Source organism: Scyliorhinus torazame, chromosome 30 (assembly GCF_047496885.1).
Source record: "Scyliorhinus torazame isolate Kashiwa2021f chromosome 30, sScyTor2.1, whole genome shotgun sequence".
Lineage (NCBI taxonomy): Eukaryota > Metazoa > Chordata > Chondrichthyes > Carcharhiniformes > Scyliorhinidae > Scyliorhinus > Scyliorhinus torazame.
In genome coordinates, this window is record NC_092736.1 from 2,758,576 (window position 1) to 2,773,470 (window position 14,895).

Genomic DNA, 14,895 nt, shown 5'->3' on the forward strand with positions numbered 1-14,895 from the left:
GAAGGAGACAGAGAGAGAGACGGTTGGCAGGGAGAGAACTAGAGGGAGGGCTAGATGGATAGAGGGAAAGGGAGAGAGGGGGGATAGGGAGGGAGAGAGAGGAGGAGGGATAGATAGAGGGAGAGGGAGAGAAAGAGATAGTGGAAGAGAGAGCGAGATGCAGAGAGCGCGTTCATTTGAGCAGGAATCGGAGGTGTGTTTGGAGGAAACAGGGACAAACAGAGATCTCGGTATAATCTCGAGCCGATTTTTATAATAGTATTGGGGATGATGTTACTCACAGTGCCACACGTTTACTCACATCCGAGCAGACATTCAATTTGCATCACAGTAATTTTACTAATTAGACTAAATCAGGTGGGATTCCCATTATAATTAATTTGGTTTCAGGTATTCTGTCCATTGGCAAAGGGAGCAGCGGTTGTTGTGTCAGGAATATCATTTTTGACCATCTCAGTTTAATCAGGTGAATGGTCTCCAGGTACTGGAGATATTTTGCTTCATCAGGAGAGCAAGTGTGAATGGGACAGGAGAGACTCTGAGCTTGTTGCGTAATGATCAGTGGAAGAGAATAGCTGAATTAGAACATAGAACATAGAACATAGAACAATACAGCGCAGTACAGGCCCTTCGGCCCACGATGTTGCACCGAAACAAAAGCCATCTAACCTACACTATGCCATTATCATCCATATGTTTATCCAATAAACTTTTAAATGCCCTCAATGTTGGCGAGTTCACTACTGTAGCAGGTAGGGCATTCCACGGCCTCACTACTCTTTGCGTAAAGAACCTACCTCTGACCTCTGTCCTATATCTATTACCCCTCAGTTTAAAGTTATGTCCCCTCATGCCAGTCATATCCATCCACGGGAGAAGGCTCTCACTGTCCACCCTATCCAACCCCCTGATCATTTTGTATGCCTCTATTAAGTCTCCTCTTAACCTTCTTCTCTCCAACGAAAACAACCTCAAGTCCATCAGCCTTTCCTCATAAGATTTTCCCTCCATACCAGGCAACATCCTGGTAAATCTCCTCTGCACCCGCTCCAAAGCCTCCACGTCCTTCCTATAATGCGGTGACCAGAACTGTACGCAATACTCCAAATGCGGCCGTACCAGAGTTCTGTACAGCTGCAACATGACCTCCCGACTCCGGAACTCAATCCCTCTACCAATAAAGGCCAACACTCCATAGGCCTTCTTCACAACCCTATCAACCTGGGTGGCAACTTTCAGGGATCTATGTACATGGACACCTAGATCCCTCTGCTCATCCACACTTTCAAGAACTTTACCATTAGCCAAATATTCCGCATTCCTGTTATTCCTTCCAAAGTGAATCACCTCACACTTCTCTACATTAAACTCCATTTGCCACCTCTCAGCCCAGCTCTGCAGCTTATCTATATCCCTCTGTAACCTGCTACATCCTTCCACACTATCGACAACACCACCGACTTTAGTATCGTCTGCAAATTTACTCACCCACCCTTCTGCGCCTTCCTCTAGGTCATTGATAAAAATGACAAACAGCAACGGCCCCAGAACAGATCCTTGTGGTACTCCACTTGTGACTGTACTCCATTCTGAACATTTCCCATCAAACACCACCCTCTGTCTTCTTTCAGCTAGCCAATTTCTGATCCACATCTCTAAATCACCCTCAATCCCCAGCCTCCGTATTTTTTGCAATAGCCTACCGTGGGGAACCTTATCAAACGCTTTGCTGAAATCCATATACACCACATCAACTGCTCTACCCTCGTCTACCTGTTCAGTCACCTTCTCAAAGAACTCAATAAGGTTTGTGAGGCATGACCTACCCTTCACAAAGCCATGCTGACTATCCCTGATCATATTATTCCTATCTAGATGATTATAAATCTTGTCTCTTATAATCCCCTCCAAGACTTTACCCACTACAGACGTGAGGCTCACCGGTCTATAGTTGCCGGGGTTGTCTCTGCTCCCCTTTTTGAACAAAGGGACCACATTTGCTGTCCTCCAGTCCTCTGGCACTATTCCTGTAGCCAATGATGACATAAAAATCAAAGCCAAAGGTCCAGCAATCTCTTCCCTGGCCTCCCAGAGAATCCTAGGATAAATCCCATCAGGTCCCGGGGACTTATCTATTTTCAGCCTGTCCAGAATTGCCAACACCTCTTCCCTACGTACCTCAATGCCATCTATTCTATTAGCCTGGGGCTCAGCATTCTCCTCCACAACATTATCTTTTTCCTGAGTGAATACTGACGAAAAATATTCATTTAGTATCTCGCCAATCTCTTCAGACTCCACACACAATTTCCCATCCCTGTCCTTGACTGGTCCTACTCTTTCCCTAGTCATTCGCTTATTCCTGACATACCTATAGAAAGCTTTTGGGTTTTCCTTGATCCTTCCTGCCAAATACTTCTTATGTCCCCTCCTTGCTCGTCTTAGCTCTCTCTTTAGATCCTTCCTCGCTACCTTGTAACTATCCATCGCCCCAACCGAAACTTCACACTTCATCTTCACATAGGCCTCCTTCTTCCTCTTAACAAGAGATTCCACTTCCTTGGTAAACCACGGTTCCCTCGCTCGACGCCTTCCTCCCTGTCTGACCGGTACATACTTATCAAGAACACGCAGTAGCTGATCCTTGAACAAGCCCCACTTATCCAGTGTGCCCAACACTTGCAGCCTACTTCTCCACCTTATCCCCCCAAGTCACGTCTAATGGCATCATAATTGCCCTTCCCCCAGCTATAACTCTTGCCCTGCGGTGTATACTTATCCCTTTCCATCATTAACGTAAACATCACCGAATTGTGGTCACTGTCCCCAAAGTGCTCTCCTACCTCCAAATCCAACACCTGGCCTGGTTCATTACCCAAAACCAAATCCAACGTGGCCTCGCCTCTTGTTGGCCTGTCAACATATTGTTTCAGGAAACCCTCCTGCACACACTGTACAAAAAACGACCCATCTATTGTACTCGAACTATATCTTTTCCAGTCAATATTTGGAAAGTTAAAGTCTCCCATAATAACTACCCTGTTACTTTCGCTCATATCCAGAATCATCTTCGCCATCCTTTCCTCTACATCCCTAGAACTATTAGGAGGCCTATAAAAAACTCCCAACAGGGTGACCTCTCCTTTCCTGTTTCTAACTTCAGCCCATACTACCTCGGAAGAAGAGTCCCCATCTAGCATCCTCTCCGCCACCGTAATACTGCTCTTGACTAGCAGCGCCACACCTCCCCCTCTTTTGCCTCCTTCTCTGAGCTTACTAAAACACCTAAACCCCGGAACCTGCAACATCCATTCCTGTCCCTGCTCTATCCATGTCTCCGAAATGGCCACAACATCGAAGTCCCAGGTACCAACCCATGCTGCCAGTTCCCCTACCTTGTTTCGTATACTCCTGGCATTGAAGTAGACACACTTCAAACCACCTACCTGAACACTGGCCCCCTCCTGCGATGTCAAATCTGTGCTCCTGACCTCTATACTCTCATTCTCCCTTACCCTAAAACTACAATCCAGGTTCCCATGCCCCTGCTGCATTAGTTTAAACCCTCCCAAAGAGCACTAACAAATCTACCCCCCAGGATATTTGTGCCCCTCAGGTTCAGATGTAGACCATCCTGTCTGTAGAGGTCCCACCTTCCCCAGAAAGAGCCCCAGTTATCCAGAAATCTGAATCCCTCCCGCCTGCACCATCCCTGTAGCCACGTGTTTAAATGCTCTCTCTCCCTATTCCTCATCTCACTATCACGTGGCACGGGCAACAACCCAGAGATAACAACTCTGTTTGTTCTAGTTCTGAGCTTCCATCCTAGCTCCCTGAAAGCCTGCCTGACATCCTTGTCCCCTTTCCTACCTATGTCATTAGTGCCAATGTGGACCACGACTTGGGGCTGCTCCCCCTCCCCCTAAGGACCCGGAAAACCCGGAATTGTTACAGTGCTGGGGGCGATTTGCCCCCATTGTGTCTGTGTCGACTCTCCAAATGAACAATTTACTCCACGCCATTCTCACGCCATTCCCCCAACCCTGAACAATCTTCCTTCTCACATAACAGTCACTTTCTCTTTTGAATGCTTCAACTGAACCTGCGACCACCAGAATCTGCGGCAGCACTTTCCAGAAATTAACCACTCGCTGCGTCAAAAATGGTTTTCCGCTTGTTGGTTTTGCCTCTCCGACCAGTGTCCACTCTCTCTCTCTCTGACCAGTGACCACTCTCTCTCTCTGACCAGTGTCCGCTCTCTCTCTCTGACCAGTGTCCACTCTCTCTCTCTCTCTGACCAGTGCCCACTCTCTCTCTCTCTGACCAGTGACCACTCTCTCTCTCTCTGACCAGTGTCCGCTCTCTCTCTCTGACCAGTGTCCACTCTCTCTCTGTCTGACCAGTGTCCACTCTCTCTGTCAGACCAGTGTCCACTCTCTCTCTCTGACCAGTGTCCACTCTCTCTCTGTCTGACCAGTGTCCAATCTCTCTCTCTCTGACCAGTGTCCACTCTCTCTCTGACCAGTGACCACTCTCTCTCTGTCTCTGACCAGTGTCCACTCTCTCCCTATGACCAGTGTCCACTCTCTCTGTCTGACAAGTGTCCGCTCTCTCTCTCTCTCTGACCAGTGTCCACTCTCTCTCTCTGATCAGTGTCCACTCTCTCTCTCTCTGACCAGTGTCCACTCTCTCTCCCTGACCAGTGTCCACTCTCTCTCCCTGACCAGTGTCCAATCTCTCTCTGACCAGTGTCCACTCTCTCTGTCTGACCAGTGTCCACTCTCTCTCTCTGACCAGTGTCCACTCTCTCTCTCTGACCAGTGTCCACTCTCTCTGTCTGACCAGTGTCCACTCTCTCTGTCTGACCAGTGTCCACTCTCTCTGTCTGACCAGTGTCCACTCTCTCTGTCTGACCAGTGTCCACTCTCTCTCTCTGACCAGTGTCCACTCTCTCTCTCTCTGACCAGTGTCCACTCTCTCTCTCTGACCAGCGTCCACTCTCTCTCTCTGACCAGCGTCCACTCTCTCTCTCTGACCAGTGTCCACTCTCTCTCTGACCAGTGTCCACTCTCTCTCTGACCAGTGTCCACTCTCTCTCTCTGACCAGTGACCACTCTCTCTCTCTCTGACCAGTGTCCACTCTCTCTCTCTGACCAGTGTCCACTCTCTCTCTCTGACCAGTGTCCACTCTCTCTCTGACCAGTGACCACTCTCTCTCTCTCTGACCAGTGTCCACTCTCGCTCTCTGACCAGTGTCCACTCTCTCTCTGACCAGTGTCCACTCTCTCTCTCTGACCAGTGACCACTCTCTCTCTCTCTGACCAGTGTCCACTCTCTCTCTCTGACCAGTGTCCACTCTCTCTCTCTGACCAGTGTCCACTCTCTCTCTCTCGGACCAGTGTCCACTCTCTCTCTGTCTCACCAGTGTCCACTCTCGCTCTCTGACCAGTGCGGCACTCCCTCAGTACTGACCCTCTGACAGTGCAGCACTCCCTCAGTACTGACCCTCTGACAGTGCGGCGCTCCCTCAGTTTTGACCCTCTGACAGTGCGGCACTCCCTCAGTACTGACCCTCTGACAGTGCGGCACTCCCTCAGTACTGACCCTCTGACAGTGCGGCGCTCCCTCAGTACTGACCCTCTGACAGTGCGGCGCTCCCTCAGTTTTGACCCTCTGACAGTGCGGCACTCCCTCAGTACTGACCCTCTGACAGTGCGGCACTCCCTCAGTACTGACCCTCTGACAGTGCGGCACTCCCTCAGTACTGACCCTCTGACAGTGCGGCACTCCCTCAGCACTGACCCTCTGACAGTGCGGCGCTCCCTCAGTTTTGACCCTCTGACAGTGCGGCACTCCCTCAGTACTGACCCTCTGACAGTGCGGCACTCCCTCAGTACTGACCCTCTGACAGTGCGGCGCTCCCTCAGTTTTGACCCTCTGACAGTGCGGCACTCCCTCAGTACTGACCCTCTGACAGTGCGGCACTTCCCTCAGTTTTGACCCTCTGACAGTGCGGCACTCCCTCAGCACTGACCCTCTGACAGTGCGGCACTCCCTCAGTACTGACCCTCTGACAGTGCGGCACTCCCTCAGTACTGACCCTCTGACAGTGCGGCACTCCCTCAGTACTGACCCTCTGACAGTGCGGCGCTCCCTCAGTTTTGACCCTCTGACAGTGCGGCACTCCCTCAGTACTGACCCTCTGACAGTGCGGCACTCCCTCAGTACTGACCCTCTGACAGTGCGGCACTCCCTCAGTACTGACCCTCTGACAGTGCAGCACTCCCTCAGTACTGACCCTCTGACAGTGCAGCACTCCCTCAGTACTGACCCTCTGACAGTGCAGCACTCCCTCAGTACTGACCCTCTGACAGTGCGGCACTCCCTCAGTACTGACCCTCTGACAGTACGGCACTCCCTCAGTTTTGACCCTCTGACAGTGCGGCACTCCCTCAGTACTGACCCTCTGACAGTGCGGCACTCCCTCAGTTTTGACCCTCTGACAGTGCGGCACTCCCTTAGTACTGACCCTCTGACAGTGCGGCACTCCCTCAGTACTGACCCTCTGACAGTGCGGCGCTCCCTCAGTTTTGACCCTCTGACAGTGCGGCACTCCCTCAGTACTGACCCTCTGACAGTGCGGCACTCCCTCAGTACTGACCCACTGACAGTGCGGCACTCCCTCAGTACTGACCCTCTGACAGTGCAGCACTCCCTCAGTACTGACCCACTGACAGTGCGGCACTCCCTCAGTACTGACCCTCTGACAGTGCAGCACTCCCTCAGTATTGACCCTCTGACAGTGCAGCACTCACTCAGTACTGACCCTCTGACAGTGCGGCACTCCCTCAGTACTGACCCTCTGACAGTGCAGCACTCCCTCAGTACTGACCCTCTGACAGTGCGGCACTCCCTCAGTTTTGACCCTCTGACAGTGCGGCACTCCCTCAGTACTGACCCTCTGACAGTGCGGCACTCCCTCAGTACTGACCCTCTGACAGTGCGGCGCTCCCTCAGTTTTGACCCTCTGACAGTGCGGCACTCCCTCAGTACTGACCCTCTGACAGTGCGGCACTCCCTCAGTACTGACCCTCTGACAGTGCGGCGCTCCCTCAGTACTGACCCTCTGACAGTGCAGCACTCCCTCAGTACTGACCCTCTGACAGTGCAGCACTCCCTCAGTACTGACCCTCTGACAGTGCGGCACTCCCTCAGTACTGACCCTCTGACAGTGCGGCACTCCCTCAGTACTGACCCTCTGACAGTGCGGCACTCCCTCAGCACTGACCCTCTGACAGTGCGGCACTCCCTCAGCACTGACCCTCTGACAGTGCGGCACTCCCTCAGTACTGACTCTCGGTCAGTGCCAGTGGTTGAAGAGTGAATGGCTGTGAATTTCCAGTTGCGATGCGCCTGAAAAGCAGCGAGGAGCAATACGACTGTTGGATGCCGGGAGATCGCACTAATGCGATCTTGCGAGATGTCGTGATATGAATCCCGCGGGATCACTTTCTGGAAAATCTGCTCATGATAGTGAGGCAGCTAGTGGCACTTTAATATGCATTCCCGAGATCTAATCAAGGTGCTGGGATCTAAGTCCTTTGCCTCGGGACTGGTCTCCACAAATAAGGAGCAGACGGAACGGCCTGCGTGTGTGTGTTTCGTGGGTTTGAAGGCCCCTACATGCATGTCCTCTCGGCAGGGTGTGACCCTGGCCCTGCAGGTGCTACCTGGGCACTCTGGCACTGCCCAGGTGGCACTGCCAACTGTCAGGGGCCCTGCCAGTGTTCCAGGCTGGCACTGCCAAGCTGACATTTCCTGCGTGGCGGTGATCGGGCCGGGGGGGGGGGGGTGTTGGGGGGGTTCCTGGAGACCTCCTTGGGGCAACACGGAAGCACTGTGATTAGCACTGTTGCTTCAGAGCTCCTGGGTCCCAGGTTCGATTCCGACCTTGGGTCACTGTCTGTGCGGAGTCTGCACGTTCTCCCGTGACTGCGTGGGTTTCCTCCGGGTGCTCCGGTTTCCTCCCACAGTCCAAAGACGTGCTTGTTAGGTGAATTGGACATTCTGAATTCTCCCTCTGTGTACCCAAACAGGCGCCGGAATGTGGCGACTAGGGGATTTTTACAGTAACTTCATTGCAGTGTTAATGTAAGCCTACTTGTGACAATAAAGATTGTATATATATATATATGTATATATATAAACACTTTGATTAGTTGGTGCTAATGCTGAACGCTCAGATTGTCCATGTGTGGGTCGAGGTGATGGTGTCAATGTCACCTCCTCCCAGAACCGCTTCAGGAGATGGTGAGAGGGAATTTGAAAAATGCAGCAAAGGGAAAGGAGATATTTATAAAGTAGCGACAGAAATAGCCCAGATATTTTGAGCCTGATATTACTGATGTGTGAGAGGGAGAGAGCGACAGCGAGAGAGACTCCTGCAAGGAGGACTGTAACGTTTGAATTCTGCCCACATTGACAGGCAGAGTAAACAGTCAAGCAGCAAATTTACAAATTGATTTTTATTGCTTTTAAATTGTAACAAAGAAATCACCAGGAGCTGCTCGGAAACTGCAGACACCATTAGCATCGGGGAAATCAATGAGAGTCGTGAAGGTGGCTGTCTCTGGGCTTGAACCCCCCGCCCCCCCCCCCCCCCCCCCCCCCACCCCCCACCAGCACATTGTGTTCAGTTGGGCCCTGCGGGAGGCTTTTGACGGAAAATCAAATACTTGGGGCCAGTCACTGAGTTTGTCAGCGAGACTAAAAGCTGTCCTCTGTTTGCCAGGGGGAGGTGGTGGTGGGGTGTGGGGGAGGGGGGGGGAGGGTGTGGTGGGGGTGGGATGGGTGTGCGGGGGTGTAGGTGGTGGGGGGTGTAGGGGAGGGGGTGTGGGGGGGAGGTGGTGGGTGGTGTAGCTGTGTGTGGGGGAGGGGGTGTGGGGGGGGGGGGTGCGGGGTGGGTGTTGGGGCTGGGGGGGTGTATGGGGTGGGGGTGGGGGTGGTGTAGGAGGAGGTGGTGGGGAGTGTAGGGGGAGGGGTGTAGGGGGAGGATGTGAAAGGGGTGGGGGGTGTAGGGGGTGGGGCTGGGTGTAGGGGTGGGGGAGGGGGTGTGGGGGGTGATGTGTGTGTGTGCGGGGTGGGTGTTGGGGGAGGGTGTGTGTGTGTGGGGGGAGGGTGGGGGAGTGGATGTGGGGGGAGGGTGGGAGGGTGGGGGAGGGTGTGTGGGGGGTGGGAGGGTGGGGGGTGGGGGGTGTGTGGGTTAGGGCGAGGGGGACACTGATGGAAGAGGGAGTATATATGAGTGAAGTGAGGGGTGAGGTGGCAGCTGGGAGCCTCCCCGTCCCGCTGCTGTCCATTCCTAATTCAGTTCAGACCGAACAGTGCCTGGGGGTGGGGGTGGTGGGGGGTTTGTAAGATCTATCTGAACACTGGAACACTGCTGTCTGTGAGTTAGCAGGGCAGAGAGGCAGAGAGGGGATGTGCTGTCGGTGCAGTTTAACAGCCTGCTCCACTACTGAAAACCAGGCAGCTATTTCCTTGCGGATTTTGCTGGGAAGCTGCCAAGTTGCGAAGATCTGGATGGTGTCAGCAAGATTCCAGCCAGACTCTGTATCGGAGCGTTAAAAATAGCGTTAGAACAGGTGCGGCCACTCACTCCAAACCCTGGCCGAGCACAGAGCCAATTCCTCACCGCTGCCGCTGTGGGTTGACAGGAGGTTTACTTCGCGCACAGGCAGATGCGAGAGGAAAAACGCGAGGTTTCAACAAAGGGTTTCACATTCTTGCCGCAGCTTTTTTTTTAGACGACGAATCGCAGAAAGAAAGACAATTTCAATCAGAGGGTTATTGCCGATTAAACTTTGAGGTGGAACTCAGCCCACCTCAGAAAACAAATCACTGCCACCTCGGGTCAACCAGGCAGCTCCCGGGACCAGCTTCCCACATAACGCATGACTCGAGCCACGTTCCCCTTTGTTCTGGTGGACTAACCGTTTCCTGCGGTCAGTGGTTCACTGTCGAGGGGGATATATTAATAATAATCATCTTTTTATATATATATTTAAATTTAGAGTACCCAATTCATTTTTTCCCAATTAAGGGGCAATTTAGCGTGGTCAATCCCCCTACCCTGCACATCTTTGGGTTGTGGGGGCGAAACCCACACAGACACGGGAAGAATGTGCAAACTCCACGCGGACAGTGACCCAGGACGGGGATCGAACCCGAGACCTCGGCGCCGTGAGGCAGCGAACCCACTGTCCAACGTGCTGCCCAATAACAATCTTTTATTGTCACAAGTATGAAGGTACTGTGAAAAGCCCCTAGTCGCCACATTCCGGCGCCTGTTTGGGGAGGCTGGTACGGGATTTGAATGCACACTGCTGGCCTTGTTCTGCATTACAAACCAGCCATCTAGCCCACTGAGCTAACCCAGCCCCGAGTGACCTGATTTCAGATCATCAGCACAAGACCCAGACACACAGGAGGAACATTTTATTTTCCCGCATGCGGCGTGTTGTTGTGAGCTGGGAGCTGTGGATTGGAAAGGCAGCGGAAGCAGCTTGAATAATAACTTTCAAAAGGCTGAAATATCTGATGGGTTTTGGGTAGGAAGAGGGGAGTGGGAGCCAATATGATGGGCTGATTGGCTACTGTCTGTTCTATAATTTCATGGGGAGGATTATCTGACCCTGCAGTGGGTTGGAGAATTGCTGGGGGGGGGGGGGTCATGAATCATGTGACGCCGCTCCGTCGCCGCTCCGACACCTCTCCGACGCCGCTCCGACGCAGCTCCGACGCAGCTCCAATGCCGCTCCGACGCCGCTCCGTCGCCGCTCCGACACCTCTCCGACGCCGCTCCGACGCCGCTCCGACGCCGCTCCGACGCCGCTCTGACGCCGCTCCGATGCTGCTCCGACGCCGCTCCGACACCGCTCCGACGCCGCTCCGACGCTGCTCCGACTCCGCTCCGACGCCACTTCCGACACCTCTCTGACACCGCTCCGACGCCGCTCCGACACCGCTCCGATGCTGCTCTGACGCCGCTCCGACACCTCCCCGACGCCGCTCCGACGCCGCTCCGACGCCGCTCCGACGCCGCTCTGACGCCGCTCCGACGCCGCTCTGACGCCGCTCCGACACCTCCCCGACACCGCTCCGACGCCGCTCCGACGCCGCTCCGACGCCGCTCCGACGCCGCTCCGACGCCGCTCCGACGCCGCTCTGACGCCGCTCCGACGCCGCTCTGACGCCGCTCTGACGCCGCTCCGACACTCCCCGACACCGCTCCGACGCCGCTCCGACGCCGCTCCGACACCTCTCCGACGCCGCTCCGACGCCGCTCCGACACCTCCCCGACACCTCTCCGACGCCGCTCCGACACCTCCCCGACACCGCTCCGACGCCGCTCCGACACCTCCCCGACACCGCTCCGACGCCGCTCCAACGCCGCTCCGACGATTCTCCAGCGACTGGATGGGTGATGGGCCGAGTTCGGCCGAGTCCTGCTGGCGCCGTTCTCGTAGGGTCCGACCCGATGGGACCTTGGTGCTCATGTTGCGGTGATCCGACTCCGGGGGGGGGAGGTGGGGCCTCCACGGTGGCCTGGCCCGCGATTGGGGCCTACCGATCGGCGGGCGGGCTTATGCTGGTGGGGGGCCTATGTTCCTCTGTGCCGGGCCCCTGTAGCTCTCGGCCATGTTGCGTCGGGGCCGGCGTGGAGTTGGCAACCCTTGCGCCTGCGTGAACTTGCACCGGCCAGTCCCGCGCCGGTCGTGCTGACGCCCGTGTCGGCAGCTGGAGCTGCGTGATTCACTCCAGTACCGCCCCTTTGTGGCGCAGGATCGCTGATCCTAGGGGCCAGATTCCGCCGTCGTAAAACGCGACGGTGTTTCCGACGACGACAACACTCAACCCCAGGATCAGAGAATCCCGCCCCGTGACTCTGGGAAAGAGGTTTGTACCAGGTTGCCCAAGGACAGAGGGACCATGTTTGATGGCATTAAACTCCGCTCCCCTTTAATAGTGAGGGGCTGCCCATCGCTCCCTTGCTGTATCCCAGACTGAGCATTCTCTGCACCTTGACCCCAATCTAATTGGGAAAGTTTGTCATTGTAAAACTTGGCCAGGGCCACCTTGTACAGGGTCAGGGGTCATACCTGCACTGTCGGAGGTCACACAATGGGCCAGGGGTCACATCTGCTCTGTCGGAGGTCACACACACGGGGTCAGAGGTTATATCTGCAGTGAGGTCATTGGTCAGATTGAGAAACTCCCATATTCGGGAATGAGTTCCAACTATTCCCATTGAACAAAATCCAGTTTCCATAGCACTTCCTGTTCAAACGTGACGCCCAGCTAATTGAGTTCAGATTTTATGTTGGCCAGAGCAGTGAGCGTCATTGAAAGCAGCTTTACTGAAAATAGTTTGGTGGATGTTTGAAGAAGGTGGGAGGATGGCCAATAGGGACAGGCGAGTTACACGACGTGACAATGTGGAGGATAGACACACACACGGAGTGACAGGGCAGAATGGCCTGTTGGACTTTCAGTATAACAGCTGAATATATCTAAACAGTCACTTCACTGAAGGAAGTACCTTGGTCGAGTTTCAAAATGACTAAGAATAGTTTTTATTTATTCATTTACAGGATGTGGGCATCGCTGGTTAGGCCAGCATTTATTGCCCATCCCTAGTTGCCCTTGAGAAGGTGGTGGTGAGCTGCCGTCTTGAGCCGCTGCAGTCCTTGTGGTGTAGGTACACCCACTGTGCTGTTAGGGAGGGAGTTCCAGGATTTTGCCCCAGCGACAGTGAAGGAACGGCGATATATTTCCAATCAGGGTGGTGAGTGAGTTCGAGGGGAACCTCCAGGTGGTGGGGTTCCCAGGTATCTGCCGCCCTTGTCCTTCTAGATGGTAGTGGTCGTGGGTTTGGAAGGTGCTGTCCGAGGAACCTTGGCGAGTTGCTGTCCTTTTCATGTGTTCAAATGTACTTTGACAGAATGTAAACCCGTAACACGGAACCTACGTTTGAAAAGGAAATTTCACTGGAGAAAAGGAACTACATCGACAGATTGTTCTCATAACATCCTTCTGTAATCCACAGCTCGATGTTCCACAGGCAGAAGCAGCAGCCCGTTCTGTACACAGCAAGATCCCGCAAACAGCAGTCAGATTGATGACCAGATCATTCATTCTGTGCTGATGCTGGGTGAGGGAGGACCATTGATTTGGGATTCGGGTATCTCAAACATCAGTTGAGGCTGAGAGTCGACTGAAAGTTTCAAAGCCGAGATTGATAGACTTTCGTTCAGTGAGGGTGTGAAGTATTACTGACACCCCAGCAAGATACAGACCAGCTGCGGTCTCATTAAATGGTACCCACAGGCTGGAGTGGGCCGAATGGTATTCCTCCTGTTTCAGAAGACCGAGAGAACTCCCCCGCTCCGTTTCAACTGAGTTGTCTGTGTCCACCTGAACACAGGCTGAACCTTGCTTCCAATCTGATTCTGGTTACCATAGGGGCTGGTTTAGCACAGTGGGCTAAATAGCTGGCTTGTAAAGCAGACCAAGGCAGCAGCACGGTTCAATTGCCGTACCGGCCTCTCCGAACAGGTGCCGGAATATGGCAACTAGGGGCTTTTCACAGTAACTTCATTGAAGCCTACTCGTGACAATAAGCGATTTTCATTTCATTTTCATTTCATCATGGTGGTGAACCTCTCTCAAGCAAGGCCGTGTTGAGTAAAAGGAAAGCTTTGAATTAGTTGAGAATGGAGAGTTGAGCTGCTGCCTCCTTGAACTGTATAAATTCTGAGTCTATTTTTCTCTTTGAATTAGAGAGAAAAATGGCTCCCTGCCTAGAATTGGACAGGAGGCATTAGCACGGATCCTAATGATGTTTTGGAAGCATTTCACTGTTAAAACTCCAGATGCTGTCTTTTGAAAGCCCTTTTTCACAATGCCCCAAAGTGCTTCACAGCCAATGAAACACGTTTGAAGAGTAGTAATGGGTGTAATGTAGGAATGTCGGCAATCTGTGCACAGTGAGATCCCACCTTCAGCAATCAGACAAACGACTTGATGAGCTGTTTTGGGGAATTTGAGTGAGGGAGGACAGGGCGTCCCCAGTCTCCAGTAACAGTGGCGAATATCAGGGGCAGGATTCTCCGAGCCCCGACGCCGGCGCGCTCATCTCCGAGGTGCGGAGAATCGGTGCCATTTGCGCCGGCGGGTTTGACGCGGCGCTGGCCGTGGGAATCGGCGGGGCTGCCGAATCCCCGGCCCGAATGGGCCGAGCGGCCGCCCGGAAACGACAGATTCCTGTCAGCGCCGTTCACCCCTGGTCGCTGCCGGCGGGAACTCTGCGCGAAGGGTCGGGGGGGGGGGGCGCCCTGTGGGGCGGGGAAAAGCGATCCTTCACCGGGGGGGGGGGGCCTGCGACGGGGTCTGGCCCACGATCGGGCCCCACTGATCAGTGGGCCGCCTCTCCCCCCCCCCCGGGCCTACCTTGTTGCGCGGACGGCCCCTGAACATCGACGCCATGTTGAGTTGGGGCCGGCGCGCTGAGGAAGTCCCCCGCGCAGGCGCAGGCTGGCACGGCGCCCATTTGGCGCCGGGAAGGGAGGCTGGAGCAGTGTGAACCGCTCCAGCGCCGCTGGCCCCCCGTGGGGGACAGAATCGGTCGTCCCCGGGCCCGTTTCGCACCGTCGCCAAACGCGACGGCGTTCACGACGGCGCAAACACTTGGTCTCCATTTTGGAGAATATCCCCCAACATTCTCCTGCCGGATCCCAGTCGCAGCTGATTTGCTCTATAGCTGGGAGCGCGCATCCGGAAGCCATTCCCAATCCTTAGCTTTGCAAATGTTGACGTGGCGGGGATTCCCGAGGG